A 16741-nucleotide genomic window follows, 5' to 3' on the forward strand; every position below is an offset into this window, starting at 1 on the left:
TCCCCAGATCTGTGCCTCTACACAATCCGGTCTCGGAGCTCTACAGACAATTCCTTCGACCCCATGGCTTGGTTTTTGCTCTATATATAGACAGGTGGACTCCAAGTTGTAGAAACATCAAGGATGATCAATGGAAACCGGATGCACCTGAGCTCAATTGAGTCTCATAGTAAAGGGTCTGAATACTTATGTAAATAAGGTATCTGTTTTTAATAAATTATCCAAAATGTCTAAAAACCTGTTTTTCGATTTGTCATTATGCGGTATTGTGTGTAGATTGATGAGTAAAAAAATATATAAATTAATTTTAGAATAAGGCTGTAATGTAACAAATGGTGTAAAACGTCAAGGGGTCTGAATACGTTTAGAATCCACTGTAAATCTATTCAACACACTGTCGTTCTTAGAATTTCGATTTTACAAAGAGAGTTTGTGTTGTAAGACATTTTAGGAAGACATGCCATTTGGCTGTAACGTAACAAAATGTGGGAAAAGTCAAGGGGTCTGAATACTTTCCAAAGGCACTGTATATGTGATCATATCCAAATGTAAGCTAGGTTTGAAATGATGTTTTAGTCAAATATTATATATGTGTGTTTTTTTCCGGTCAATTTGAAGTCTACAAATTATTTGGAATAATGTTTCGGCCCCTGACCATCCTCCAGAAAAAAAATTGGCCCGTTGAATCTGAATTTGAATCTGATTCCTGACCTGAAGACAATTTCAATGGGGGAACCTGACATTTTGACCTTGCAAGGGCACGCACCATTTTTGACCAGGGTGCTAAAAGTAGAGAATACAGTGCAAGGAGGGAGATGAAGATAGGCTAAGTGAGGACATTTAATGTTGACAATGTTTGCTAAAGTTAAAACCAGTTTGCTTATTTGTTACATTGTGGTTAAAATTATGAATGTAAATCATACTCCTAATGAATTAATCAGATGCATTTCGTGAGCTTGTCATTTTTCCAACGCACCTATAACGTTCGAAATTCATCAAAACTGTCAAGTACAATCATATTGAGGCTATAATAAAGTTCAGATGAATGATTTGATTATAATGACATGTGTGAAAACTTTTGTTTACCCTATCACCGTCTTGAACTGACCCACATTTTCCTGCATTCTAGAACACTTCGTGGACTAGTATTTATTGTCTGTTTAATTAGAATGTAGGTGAAACCTATTAAATCTATTTTTAAATGTTGACCTTTTAAAGCTAACGGGAAAGGTCTGTAAGAAATGTGCCTTACGTGTAGACAGTGAACTACATAACTGGAATACAAACCGAGCTGAAACAGATGGCCAAAAGTCTGGGGTGTATCGATCGACTAAATATCGATTAAATGTTTTGCTGGTCTTAGCGTGTTGCCGGTATTCACACTAGCGATTAGTATTTTGTATCTATGCGCTCTCTTACGAAACTTTCGGTACGGTGTTGAACTACATTTTCTTTAAATCAATTAGTCATCATGTTAGAGAAGAATTGTGCGCATAGCGGGAAATATTTTTATACATTGTTCACGTTCAATTGAATTTACCACAGGTGGACTGCAATCAAGTTGAAGAAACATCTCAAGGATGATCAGTGGAAACAGGATGCACCTGAGCTCAATGTAGAGTCTCATAGCAAAGGGTCTGAACCTGTTTCAGCTTTGTCGCTATGGGGTATTGTGTGTGTGTATATTGATGAGGAAAACATGTAATTTTAAAATAAGGCTGTAACATAATAAAAGTACATTATTTATACATGTTCATTTTTACAAGCAGACAGATAACAGCAAACAATACAACAATAACACCCCCACCCTCTGGAAGAAGACAGGAAAAACAAAAACAGTGCCTTGACTGAGTGGGAAATAATCGGCACCATTTTTTAAAATTGAAATTGGACACAAAAGTCATAAATAAGTATGCTACTATGGATCAGGGTGGATTGCAGACTCTGTGTCATGTTGCCCATCACATGATAGATGAAACAGAAAGGGTTGCCATATCTTATCGAATGTGATGGATCTGCCAGAGATATGCTAAATCCTTGCCATATGAAACAGACTAGTGACTTCAGATAACCAGATTTATAAACGGGACAAATGTTTTCTACTATTAATCTTTCAATGTCTTTGTAAGCATACCAGTCTGTCTCCCGTTGTCTGTTCTGCTCTGTTTCAGCTTTCATTTGGTCTGGTGGCAGTATGGCAGTGTCCTGATAACCTGTCCTGTGACGTGTCTCCATCTAACATTCCTGCTGTGTTTTCAGGTGGAGCTGAAGATGAAGTATAATGACCAGCACTGTAAAGCCAGGGGTCTGCTGTCAGGCTCCCGCTGGTATGAGATCCAGGCCTACAGAGCCCTCAACCAAGCCCTGGTCAGGTACGGGTCTCTTTGTGTTCTTGTTTGTTTCTCTGTCCTCGACTCATCCTATCACAGGAGGCTTCTTCCTAGCTCACAAATCAGGCTCATGATCAGTAAGCATAAAATGTTTGATCATTTTGAAAACCAGGAGGTTACTACCTGAACTTGAAGATGTTTTTACTACCACAGGTGTATTAGACACAAGAATGACTGGGGAGCCCTCATTCTGGTAGACGACCGGATTGGGAACAACCCCAACAAATACATTTCAGGTACTGAAATTAATGATCGCAGGTTGCAGCCACTCGAGCTTGAATTACTCAAACAAACCCTCTGTCTCCGTTGCCTGACACAATGTGTAGTTTCTTATCTTGGGCACTTGGTGGTGATGCTTGTCCACAAGATAGAGGTGTGTTGTGGTTTTAAGGATTGATAAATTAAGTGTTGATAAATTAAGTGTTATTAGAAAAGTAGGAATAATTTTGTTTTTATATTTTATTTTCCACTAACAAGATTGGTCTCTGTTTACACCAGGTCTGTACAAGTGGGTGCATAACCTTTTCAGGCACCACAACGCCTTCATCTGTGCTATGCAGTCGCTGATGACCTTCTCCAGGTGCCAACAGGGGGCAGGAGAGACCCATGGAGCAGGGAGCCAGATGTTAAACAGCACCACCATCCTGTTCAGCCAGTCAATCTCTAGTGACTGTGGAAGATCTGTCCCACTGTCGGCCCAGTCCTAGCCCCAGCTCAGACAGCCTTCTCTGGGCCACGATGCACCACACTACCATACTACCACCTCTCAGGTCCCAGAGCCCCACACCCAGCTACAGGGGGTCAGGTCCTGGGTTCCCCCTATGGTCTCTGTCCCACCTGCTCTGTGGCCTCTGTCCACCATCAGCCATGGAAACACAGATGAGATGTATAGAGATGTATTACATTAGATAAATAAGTTATGTCAGGGAAGTTGGTAGATTATCAGAGGTTTGATTGGTGCATAAAAACATACGAAAGCTTCATCCAGAGCTCTTTACGTTAACTCCTTGTATAAGTGGTTCCTAATGAGTCCATTGCATCAGTCAGTCTTCCACAAAGGTCTCCCACTACCTCGACTGCATGACCTCACTGCAGACCAACATCTGGTGTGTTCCTCTCTCTTGTTATTCATGATGGGATGGTATTATATGAACAGTCCTGTCCCAGTAAAGTGGATGGGAACAGGGGAACAATGTGTGAGGCTTTTTGGATCTACTTCTCTGATAAATAAATGTAATGGAACAAGGATGTTAGGGGTGTAGAGGAGCAATGCCCATGCCGTTTCCTCCTGCAAGGGTTTCATTTGACCAATGTTCAGGATTCTTAGCTTCGGTTTTAGTCAAATCATTTTACATTTCTTCCTCTTTAGGAATCTTAAGACATGTTGATGTACAAAATGCTGTGTATATATGTTTTAGGTCCGTTTTGCTTCTGATCCTACCCTCCGCTGTTTGTTACAGCAGAACCTCTTATAGGTGTCAAGCTAAGTGAGTGTAAATGCAGCGAGATATCAGGCTTCATATGGTACCTTGGACCTCACTGGGGATGGATCCATAGAAAAACATGGGGTCTGAACCTAACGGAATGATAGTACTATGAGGTCACTGGGTTTATAAATTAAGTGGATACACTCCGTTCTAGAGCTCTAGTCTATTGTCTGTCTCGTTACTTGGGTCGCTGTAAGGCTGAGCTGTTTGGTCAATTGCGTTTTGAGGGGTGGGTGGGGGTGTCAGGAGCTGGATCAGGTGGGGGGAGTTTGTATGTGCACCAATCTGTCTCATTACTACGAGACCTTATACATGGCTGAGTGATGCTGGGTTGGTCTGAGGCAAGCAGCTTGATGAGCAGATGTTAGACTGTTGCTTTAAATAAATCACATTGCCCATTGTTTGTGTTATATTGAGCGTGAGACGGTGGTGGTGATTTCTTCTCCACTGCACTGTTCTGGATAAGAGTCAGAAAGACATCCTTTGCCCACACCCCTAAACCACTAAACATGTGCAGTGTACTGCACACTAACCTAGCTGTTACGGGCCCAGCATATAGGATCCTTGAGGCCAATGTTGGCATCGTCAATGTACTTTCCTCGTTATTTTCTCACCTTTACTGTCAACACTTGATGACTGCTCCAATCAGCTCATCTGAATGTCTAAATATATTATAAGTCTTCATACAACTGTGTTGTCTTTCCTTTCTATGGTTTCCCATAACGTGTGTATTCTCTGTGGGCACGTGACCAGAAGCAGACACAGCAACACCCCTCCACTCATCTGAAGAGTGATCCCAAGGCCCCTCCCCCACTGTCTCCACCACCCACGGCCCCTGCACCACCTCCACCCCTGTGAGCTCCACCCACTTCAAGACCCCCCCATATTCCGGGACCCAGGCCGGCGTTGTGGTCCTCTGGTCGTCCCGCCGCGGCCTGACTCTGTGGAGAAGGAGAACCAGGAGAATGTAAGTCTGGATCCCCTGCCCAGAAAGGAAGGCCCGTAAGGGGACGGATGGACCGGCAGCTACCCCTCCCAGCCAGGACCAGAGCCCAGACGATCCCACCCTGCTAGAGGAAGACCAGAGCATCTTCACACCTGAGATGTTTGATGATGAAGAGGATGTGGACCGAGCCTCTCCCCAGGACATTGCATTGGACGATGAAAGGGGAGGGAACTGTGCTTGCGGCCAGCCTTGCTCTATCTACCGGAACAGCCCGGGCTGTGTCTGAGGACCTGTTTGGCCCAGAGCAGGGGCACAGGAACGGTCATTACCACTGATACCCAGAGGGGCGGCGCTCTTGCTCCCTCAGCTAGTAGAGACTGTGTCAGTGTGAGATGGGAACAGGACAGGCAGCGAAAGTGGTGACAAGGCCCAACAGCAAGAGACCCAGAGACAGGAGGACCAAGGTCAGGGAGAAGGACAGGAGGTGAACCAGACCCAGGCGCAGGGTCAGACCCAGGGGGGACCCAGGGCCAGAACAGGCAGACAGGCAGCAGGACACGCAGGCTGTCCAGGTCCAGACAGAAAGCATCCTAAACTAACCAGCTAATTCTCTGTTGTCCCTCAGGTTATATCCATAGATGACTAGACACCAGTTTATAACTGTAGATGACTAGGCACAAGGGCCTGTATTCAGAGGCTCACTAGTAGTGCAGATCTAGAATCAGTGCTTCTTTTTAAATCATTATTAAAATGATATGGACAGGGGAGACATGATCCTAGATCAGCATTCAAACTGAAACTCTTTATAAACACGGGCCCAGGTTCCAGGTTATAACCATAGACTATAGACAATTAGACAGACACCAAGACGCTCAGTAAAGCCAGTTCTCAGATCATCATGTCTCATTATCTAGCGTGACAGCGGTGCTGGGTCATCTCGTCTGACCGACATTATCTGTTTAAACAGTCTGGAGCTAACGAACGTTGCACAAATTGCAATGTTAACGTGCAGTCTTATATTTTTGTCTTATATTTACACATCATTAAAATGCAAGAAGAAATGCGTCTTTATTTTCCTGTAAACGCGATGGAAGCATTGTCCCGTTATGTGTTTTAATGAGATGTGTTATTTGGAGTGAGGAGAGGAGTGGGGGGTGAGGCAGCATGTCTGACTTCACACAGATAGAACTCTTCCGTTTTTACCCCAAAATTACTGTACAATCCTATGATAAAGTAATTGTCTGATGTAAACTAGAGGGGGGAGGTGTGGTGTGGGATGTGTATCGTGTGTTTAATGACTTGGGGAAACACACAAAGGCCTTTCCAGCAACACAAGAAACCTCAGAAACCCCATCATCCATTTTGAGAACAGCTCCAGGGTGACTATATATCAGTAAATATAAATAATTGTGATATGGAAAATTGATGAATAAAATAATGTTTGCTGGTTTTGGTTTGTGTTGATGTGGAAGAGTGCAGATGGGTAGATTGAACTGTCAATAAAGCACCTTGTATTGGCAAGGTGTACAGTGCTTTGTTTCCCCCCTGATCTATCTACACACAATACCCAATAATGACAAAGCAAAAACTGTTTTTTAGAAATGTTTGCAAAAGTATTACAAAATAAAAATGGAAATATCACATTTCCATAAGTATTCAGATCATTTACTCAGTAGTTTGTTGAAGCACCTTTAGCAGTGATTACAGCATCGAGTCTTTTTGGGTATGACGGAACAAGCTTGGTACACCTGTGTTTGGGGAGTTTCTCCGTTTCTTCTCTGCAGATCCTCTCAAGCTCTGTCAGGTTGGATGGGGAGAGTCACTGCACAGCTATTTTCAGGTCTCTCCAGAGATGTTTGATTGGGTTCAAGTCCGGGCTCACCCTATGGGACTCCCTATCACAGCCGGTTGTGATACAGCCCGGGATCAAACCCAAGTCTGTAGTGCGATTACCTGTTTTTATGTTTATATTTTATTAGTTCTACCTGTCTGTCTTTGCTATGGTGGCGGTTATTTTCTTAATTTCTGGCTTGCAGCCCTCTTTGCCAAAGCTAGGTAGTATTGTGTTTGATGTGATATTATGGCTTCCATTAAACCTTGGTAAATATGTATTTATTGCCTCACATATACGCCTGTAATCTATGTTTACGAACAGTTAAAGCAAATGGCATATATTGTCACATACATGCTAACCGTTCCTCTTAATGGGGAAAATGTTTTAACGATGTTGTGAAGAGTAAAAGGTAATTTACAGTGTTAGGAGGATTAGTTGTGATCATGGTTTTAAGGGCCTTGTTTGGATTATTGGGGTTTACCGAAAATGAGCAATCATGCCATTGGTTAAAGAAGCTAAACTTTTGATGGAGGGAGGCGGGAACAGTGATGTCTGGCAAATTAAGCCCCATTAGCTTGACAGGATGTTGTCTCGTTAGAACACAAACCTCCCTAACGATCCCTAACCTGTGATTGGTTGACAGAGGAGCCCAAAGTGGTCGACCGAACCATTAAATTAAAGCTCTCCTCTCTGCTCATCAGCCTCACTGTACGACAGTGCCTTAGCATCATTAGTTAATGTAATTGCATGGCTGAACGTGACTGGGCACCTCGTTAACATCAGTATCAACAAGCGTGCCATGGGAGAGGGTAAGCAGATGTCCTAAAAGCATCCTAATAGGCGGTTATTCTGTTGTTCTGTAGCACTGTACGGTTATTGGAGTATTTACTGTGGCTTCCCTAAGTCCCTTTAATATCTCGCCATTGATTAGCCTAAGTTGGGCTTTATATATTCTTACGAGTTTGAACAAATTAAATCAATGAGTGTGTTTATTCATGCAGTAGGCTAATTGGAATTGCATTTGTTTTGGTCCCAGGTTGATGATAATTGGAAAGTAAGTTTGTTTCCATTGTTTCAGCTTGTTTGAGATTTTTCCACTAAGCAGTATAGGGCGACTGGCATATTGACATAATTTGCTTTAATTGGCAGGTTAAGGTGCTGTGGCAAGACCCAGCCATGGAAAGGGAGAGTTCTTTCCTAGACCCAAGCTAAGAACCAGGCCCAGACCCAAGTCAGGTGCAGTCAGAGGGGCAGAGGCAGGACCAAGGCAGGGGTGCCCTTAGCACCCACCTCCAGTGTCCCAGACCAAAGACCAGGGCCTATAGGTCCATGGCAGGACAGCCAGAGTCAGATCTGCTAGTGTGGCTGGTTCAGGTCCAAGGCTGAGGAGACTGAGGGAGAGCAAGCCATCACAGGATGGAAGGACCAGGCCTCTACCAAGCCTTGGACTAGTATTAGGGCCAAAGCCCTAAATGTGAGGGCAGAGTGTGTCCCTCAGGAAGTCCTGGAGGTGAACCTGAGACTGAGCGTAGCCCCACTGGTCTAACAAAGGAAGGGCCTGGTAGTCAGAAAGGTTACAGACATCCCGAGTGGCACAGCGGTCTAAGGCACTGCAGGAGTCACTACAGACCCGGCTTCGATCCCGGGCTGTGTTGCAGCCGGCTGCGACCGAGAGACGGCGCACAATCGGGTTAGGGAAGGGTTTGGCCTGCCGGGATGTCCTTCTCCCGTCGCGCTCTAGCGACTCCTGCGGGTGGCCTGGCGCATGCCTGCTGACATGGTTGCCAGTTGTAGTGTTTCCTCCAACACATTGGTACGGCTGGCCTCCGGGTTAAGCGAGCACTATGTCAAGAAGCAGTGCGGCTTGGCAGGGTCGTGTTTTGGAGGACGTGTGGCTCTCGACCTTCGCCTCTCTCGCATCCGTACGGGAGTTACAGCGATGGGACGAGACTGTAACTACCAATTGGGGAGAAAAAGTAATAGCCCGTACGTGTCACAGAGTAATTTTGTCAGGGTGTCCTGTTTTTGTCAGTGAATTTATCAGTGCTCATTTGGAAATGAAAACAAAACCATCCATCCGTTGCTTGCTCCCTCTAGGCATAGGAGCTGTAAGCAGGATAGAGGGGCCAACGGGGCCTCTCGGAGGAGAAAGGCGAGTTAGAGGCCACTGCATAGACCATGGTTGGAGCCTAGATATCTGAGGTAGTGATGCACATTGTTTGTGTGTAACAGGTGATACGATGCACATCATGCCAACTCAAGTCTTGACTTCCACATGACTAATTACCAGAGACCCTGTTCCAGAGGACTGGACCGTGTACCTTAGGTGAGCTGCAGAGCACTCTGTGATCTGGAGAAGATAGCCAGGCTTAAATGCACCAGAGGGTGGGGGACCACAGGCCCAGCCCAGTGTCCATCTCCCACCCAGGCCCCCCATGTACCCCCTACCCTACTGATGGTCCGGGGAATCGTGGCCATACAGGCCCCCCGAAGCAGTCTTCAGCCTTACAGGGACAACAACACTACAGGTAGACAACACTACATCTGACTTTATCTTTCATCTTTACATTGTTGCCTAACCTACAGGAATTAGTTCATTTGTGATTTCACTGTAGGGGTTTGGAATAATACAGCCACATTTGAAGAACCTGCTATTACAAACTTTCCTTGTTCAGGCTTGTTTTAGTACCTCTTTGGGGATGCCGAAAAAGAGAGGGAAGCTGTCTTAGGAGCTAAACACTGCAGTCAGCAAGATGTTTCCATAGTCACAAAACCCCTGCTTCATTGATGCCATAAGTCTATGCTGGGGAGCTCCTCTTTCTTTGAAGTGGGGGTGAGCAAAACCAACCTGTCTGAACGATGTCCCAACTCTGAAAGGCTCGAACCTGGATCCATCCAAATCACTGACTCGGTAGATTAGTCAGGACAAAAGAAGCCATGGTGCCTGCTAGAATCCCCTAGTCACTTTTCCCTTTGACAGTGTTGCTATCCAAGCCAAAGAATAAGAATGAATCATTCTATTTCTCTGATCCAAGCACCTTTCATCCATACATACAGTACACACTTCCTCAACAGCATTCTATAGTTCCAATGGAAATGTATTTACAGTCCCTTCAATGTAATGATCCATTTAAACTATCTGTCATTAGAAAACAGCAATCAGTGTCACCAGCCAAAGAGCGTTTGTACAAATTCACTTTCCCCCGGGATTATGATGTATGCCTTCCTGTGCTGAGGAGTGGGTTAATGAGTGGCTAGCTGCTCAGAGGCCTTTGATGCTTTCTCCTTGCAGGCTTTTCTGTGGGTGAAATGGAGCATTTAGTTGTTTTTTACTTTACTTTACTTTCTCTAACACACACACACATACCGCCTACAGTGCTATCTGGGACCCAGTGGCGTGCTCTGTGACGAGGCTACTACAGTGTAGAGGCTGTGCCTTCCAGAACCCCTCTTCCTCGTCTGCTGCTGTGGTGGAAGCTGAGATCCAGCACCCACGGGACCCCACCCTGGACCAGGTAAGCCTCAACCTTACAGGGAGGGACACAGCACCTTGTACTAGGTCTGGTTGGCCTCTAGCTGGTGCTCCCCATATACACACATACAAACAATTGTTGATTCCTTGAAAGCAGTTTATGCACAAGGAGAGACTAAAATCCACTATTTGGGTTTGCTTGGGGCAATTACATGGTAACAGAATGATGCTGAGAATTTTTCACTTTAAAATGTATGTCAAACAAAAACCAATGATGGCAAAGTTAATAAAATCATACAATTATATACACAAGGAGTACTTTTAACAATTTCCACAGAACATTCTACAAAAACACATTTTCTTGAACAGTGCAGATGCCAAGTGTGTTTGTGCCATTATTCTGTTCCCAAAGTTTGCACCAACCATTAATATCAGCATTTTCTAACCAAAAACCAATTGAAGTCAATGTGCCCCAAATGTTTGCATCATAATCAGGACAGTAACGTAAAGCTGACCATAACAGGTCTAATCGGTTCTAGGAATGAGAGGTATAACATATGTAATGACATATCTTTTGTTCTGCACTTAGAAAATAACAATGTACTATCTTCATATGTTACTGTGGGTTTGAAGTGTGACAGATGGGGGTGGCATTGTAACCAATATCTGTCCCTCTCTTTAGTGTTCAGAAATATGCTGTAAATATGTAACTTTATGATAAAATGACCGTTATGGTACCGGTTTGTTTATAAATCAATATGTGGACACCATAGATGGAAATGTCTTGCATTGAGGGATTGCCCTGATTCTCATGGACACAGGCGTATGTCTCTACTGGGATGTCCATCAACTCCTGGCTGAATCTTACGGCACTTGTTAACGCATCAGGAGAGTGTGGTTTTATCGCAGTTGATTTATAGCCAGTAATTTAAAATTATTGGTATACTGAACAAAAATATGTATGCAACATTCAACAATTGATTTTTGATTTTACTGAGTAACAGTTCATATAAGGAAATCAGTCAATTGAAGTACATTTATTAGGTCCTAATCTATGGATTTCACATGACTGAGCAGGGGTGCAGCCATGGGTGGGCCTGTGAGGGCATAGGCCCACCCACTTGGGAGCCAGGCCCACCAACTGGGGTGCCAGGCCCAGTCAATCAGGAGTATTTTTTTACCACAAAAGGCCTTTATTTAATATATTTAACTAGGCAAGTCGGATAAGAACAAATTCTTATTTACAATGATGGCCTACCGGAGAACAGTGGATTAACTGCCTTGTTCAGGGGCAGAACGACAGAATTTTACCTTGTCAGCTCGGGGATACGATCCAGCCGCTTTATTACAGACAGAAATACTCTTCAGTTTGTCCCCAGCACAAGGTGCACCTGTATCATTCTGTTTAATAAGCTTCTTGATATGCCACATCTGTCAGATGGGTGGATCATATTGACAAAGAAGAAATGTTCACTAACAGGGATGTAAGCAATTTGCGAACAACATTTTTGAGAAATACGCTTTTTTTGCTTGTGGAAAAATTCTAGGATCTGTTATTTCACCTCATGAAACATGGGACCAACACTTTACATGTATTTATATTTTTGTTCAGTATAGATTTTAAACAAACACTTTGTCATAGATGGACAAGATTTAATGAGATGAATGGTGAATTTCTAACAAGTTCAGGAAGCCAAGCTAGAGCTCTGAGAAGTTCACAGCAATGAGATGGATGTTTTGATCAAGAGAACTTTAGAAAATATGCATTTTTCTCAACTCTAAATATACAAATCTTTTCTACAGTTATAAGGAAGGTGAAATCTTAGTCAGTCATTTTATAAATGGATTATACTATATTTAGAAAACATATAACTGATTTCAAGCCTTATTCATGTAGTTTTGTTAGGAAATGCATCATATAAAATAAGTAATATTTTCACATTATTTTCATGTACTTGAGCTTGTCCTCAAAAGTAACATATTTTACCAGAAAGGTGATATTTTAACCTTTCTTAGATTATGCAGCATTACTATTTATTGTTTATGACCCTGTCATGATAAATAATTAATTTGGGGGATTACATGCAGTTACATTTAAGAGGTTTAATAACAGGCCATATGTTTGATGTACTCACACTCCAGTACATGTGCTAGACAAAGGGCTACTGTACTGTTTTTGTTGTTTTTTTTTAGGGCAGTCCGTTTCCATTGGTGTTTGTCACTTGTGCCTCTGTGTACACATCCCAAATGGCACCCTTTTCCCTATATAGTGCACTGCTTTAGACCAGGGCCCATTAGGTGTATATAGGGCGCAATTTGGGACTCTGTCTCCTGCCAAGCGTCCATATGCTATGCTACGCTATGCATGGGGTAGAGTGGCGAGACATTTGGTCGAATAAATCAATACCAACAACACAACAGTGGCAGGATAATTATTTAATTATATCTCCCATAATCTGTCTGATATTGATGACGGACTGAAAACTTCTTCCAAGTTGTCACGCTTCTCCCTGTGACTGAGTTAACAAGCCTTTATTGACCCGTCGGTAGATGCGGCTGCTGCCAGGTCTTAATCGATTGCGATGGCTTAATCACTCCTAAACTGCTTTTTTAATGGTTCAATTGAGAGAAGAGAGATTAGAGATGCCCCTCTGCAAAAGCTTGGAGGTGAAGGCTAGCACATTTGTCATTAACAATACTGTTTTTAGAACAGGATTTTAATGACTTGTTTCGGTGTAAACTGAGAGGTTATAGCTTATATTATTTCTGGTTTATTACCTGTTATGCTAATTATATAGGCTAGAGCACATGTGTCAAACTCAAGGCCCGCTAGCCAATTCAATCCATCCCACGGGTGGTTAGGAAAAATAAAATAAATAACAATAATCCATTTAAAAAAAAATAAATTTAAATCACATTGAAATTACTAAAACAAAATCAAAACTGTGTAGAAATGATAGACCTACATTTATAGTCTCTTCACTCTGTCCATCTAGATACTCAGGGAGCATCAAATTCCAAAAGCGATGGATAGAGGACTATGATTTGCACATTTTGACACAAAGGAAATAATCCATACTAAGTATGGCCCTCCTGACCTTGGTGAAGAGTGAATGCAGCCTGTGGGGAAAATGAGTTTGACACCCCTGGGCTAGAGGTAAGACCAGGCTGTACTCTCCAGCTTTCCTCTTTCTGATCGAAAGGCTTGGCCTTGATTGACTGGTCAACTCAGGTCAGAACAAATTCGCTGCAGTGTCTCGGAAAGTTCTGTCCTGAATTGACCAAACAATAACTCTGATTATAACTGGGATGGTTGGCTAGTTGTAGAAAATTAGAAATGAAAGTTTTGATTTTCTCATATGTGAATAATGTATAAACATTTCCTGCTATGCCCACAATTCTTCTCTAACATGATTACTAATTGATTTAAAGAAAATGTAGTTAAACACCGTACCAAAAGTTTCGTAAGAGAGCGCATAGATACACAAAATACTAATCGCTAGTGTGAATACCGGCAAAACGCTATGACCAGCAAAACGTTTTTTTTGTGTATGTTACATCGATATTTAGTCGCTCGATACATCCCTGTCGATCGATACACATGTTTTTCAGCTCGGTTTGTTGTTCAGTGTGTCTACACGTAAAGCACATTTCTTACAGGCTGACTAAACCGCTCGCGTCGTGTTGCAAAATACATTTTGTAATCTATATTATTAAATTATTGCACCCACACTGCTCGTGCGCGCCAATGAGCGTCTGCGTTGCCAAGGGCTAAAATAGAAGTCAGTTCTATTTCTGACGCAGATCACACTGCAAGTCCAGCCTCTCCCATTTCCTTATTGGTTTATAGAAGCAGGTACACACGTGCCATCGCCTCATTGGTTATATGGTGACTGAAAGACTGAAGGTCGGTGACTGAAAGATGACTGAAAGATGAAAAGATGAAAGTCAGTGGCGGTAATGCACCTAATTTATGAAAGTTGCCTATCGCAATATGAAGTCAAGAGAAGAAAAAGCCTAGAAGGAGGAGAGATGACTAGAAACGATTCGGGTTGACCGTTTGTGTGGATTAATTGTCGGAGTAGAGGACCTTGTGCATTTCAGGTAAAATAACTCCATGTTTATATCCCAGGACAAATTAGCTAGCAACAGCAAGCTAACTAAATAGGACAAATTAGCTAGCAAGTGCAAGCTAGCTAGCTAAATTGCCATAAAGGTTTAATGCTCTTCGACCTGTCGCCAAATGAATGTAATTGGTTCAGAGTTTGTTTTGATATTTTAACCTGCGTGTCGTGATCACGTTTGGTGTGGGGGGACAACATGTATGCACGATGGTACACACACACAGCTGGTTTGGGTTCCGTGTTACAGGCCTTTCCAGTTAGCTTTAAAAGGCCATAATTTTTTAATATTTTAATCTGCTTTTTAATAGATTTCACCTACATTCTAATTAAACAGACAATAAATACTAGTCCACGAAGTGTTCTAGAATGCAGGAAAATGTGGGTCAGTTCAAGACGGTGAAATGTTTTCTTTACCCCATGTCCTTATAATCCAATCATTCATCTGAACTTTATTATAGCCTCAATATGCTTATACTTGACAGTTTTGATGAATTTCGAACGTTATAGGTGCGTTGGAAAAATGACAAGCTCACGAAATGCATCTGATTAATTCATTAGGAGTATGATTTACATTCATAATTTTAACCACAATGTAACAAATAAGCAAACTGGTTTTAACTTTAGCAAACATTGTCAACATTAAATGTCCTCACTTAGCCTATCTTCATCTCCCTCCTTGCACTGTATTTTCTACTTTTAGCACCCTGGTCAAAAATGGTGCGTGCCCTTGCAAGGTCAAAATGTCAGGACTCCGGTTCCCCCATTGAAATTGTCTTTAGGTCAGGAATCCGATTTTAACCGCGGGCCCCAAAAAATTCTGGAGCAGATGGTCAGGGGCCGAAACATAATTCCAAATTATTTGTGGACTGCAAATTGACCGCAAGAAACCACACATATTGTGTTATTTACATAAGTATTCAGACCCTTTGCTATGAGACTCAAAATTGAGCTTGTGTATCCTGTTTCCATTAATCATCCTTGATCAGTTATACATTATAATACATAGACAACAGATTTCACAACATTAAGTGTGTGCCCTCAGGCCCCTACTCTACTACCACATATCTATTGGACACAATCCATGTGTACGTGTGTATAGTGTTTGTATGTGTGTGTCTATGCCTATGTTTGTTGCTTCACAGTCCCAACTGTTCCATAAGGTGTATTTTTTTATCTGTTTAAAATCACATTTTACTGCTTGCATGTGTTACTTGATGTGAAATAGAGTTCCATGTAGTCATATCTCTGTTGTACTGTGCATCTCCCATAGTCTGTTCTGGACTTGGGGATTGTGAAGAGACCTCTTATGGAATGTCTTGTGGGGTATGCATGGGTGTCCGAGCTGTGTGCCAGTAGTTCAAACAGACAGCTCGGTGCATTCAACATGTAAGTCATGTAAGCCTCTCATAAATAAAAGTAGTGATGAAGTCAATCTCTCCTCCACTTTGAGCCAGGAGAGATTGACATGCATGGTATTAATGTTAGCTCTCTGTGTACATCAAAGGGCCAGCCGTGCTGCCCTGTTCTGAGGGCCAGCCGTGCTGCCCTGTTCTGAGGGCCAGCCGTGCTGCCCTGTTCTGAGGGCCAGCCGTGCTGCCCTGTTCTGAGCCAATTGCAATTTTCCTAAATCCCTCTGTGGCACCTGATCACACTACTGAACAGTAGTCCAGGTGCGACAAAACTAGAGCATGTAGAACCTGCCTTGTTGACAGTGTTAAGAAGGTAGAGTAGCGCTTTTTTATGGACAGACTTCTCCACAATTTAGCTACTGTTGTATCACTATGTTTTGACCGTGAAAGTTTATAATCCAGGGTTACTCCAAGCAGTTTAGTCTCCTCAACTTGCTCAATACCACATTATTCAATATAAGATTTAGTTGAGGTTTAGTGAATTATTTGTCCCAGATACAATGCTTTTAGTTTTTGAAATATTTAGGACTAACTTATTCCTTACCACCCATTCTCAAACTAACTGCAGCTCTTTGTTAAGTGTTGCAGTGGTTTCACTCGCTGTAGTAGCTGAAGTGTATAGTATTGAATCATCCTCTTAGATGCACACTGAAAAGCCAGTGGCATGTCGTTAGTAAAGATTGAAAAAAGTAATGGGCCTAGACAGCTGCCCTGGGCCCTCATTTCTCAATGTTGCGAACGAACAAATGATGGTAAACCATGCATGCGATCATTTCTAAGCAAAGTGTGGGATTTATCCATTTGTACTTATACTTGAGAATGTGTCTAAACTTAAGCACACCTCGGACCATGCGTATGCACAGCACCTTGTGGTATAAAAGTCAAACTGCTAATGACCATCCACCAAATGGAGAAAGGATTGACATACTGGATCAAATCATAAACCATGAAGTAAAAATATCATACATTAATAGTTTATTCATTTATTTTATAAACACTTAAGCTACTAATAGTTTTCTCAGGATGCTATCGAATTCATAAACATGAAACCATTTAAGCTTAATTGAATAATAAAGTCA

The 16741-nt window shown here is 42.4% G+C and overlaps 1 pseudogene; it reads left to right on the forward strand.

The window, feature by feature from the left end:
• The window catches only part of LOC139382206 (Fanconi anemia group J protein homolog), a 58957-nt pseudogene extending 53540 nt beyond the window's left edge, over positions 1–5417 (forward strand).
• Positions 5418–16741: the final 11324 nt, after the last annotated feature.

This window comes from Oncorhynchus clarkii, chromosome 24, assembly GCF_045791955.1.
Source record: "Oncorhynchus clarkii lewisi isolate Uvic-CL-2024 chromosome 24, UVic_Ocla_1.0, whole genome shotgun sequence".
NCBI lineage: Eukaryota > Metazoa > Chordata > Actinopteri > Salmoniformes > Salmonidae > Oncorhynchus > Oncorhynchus clarkii.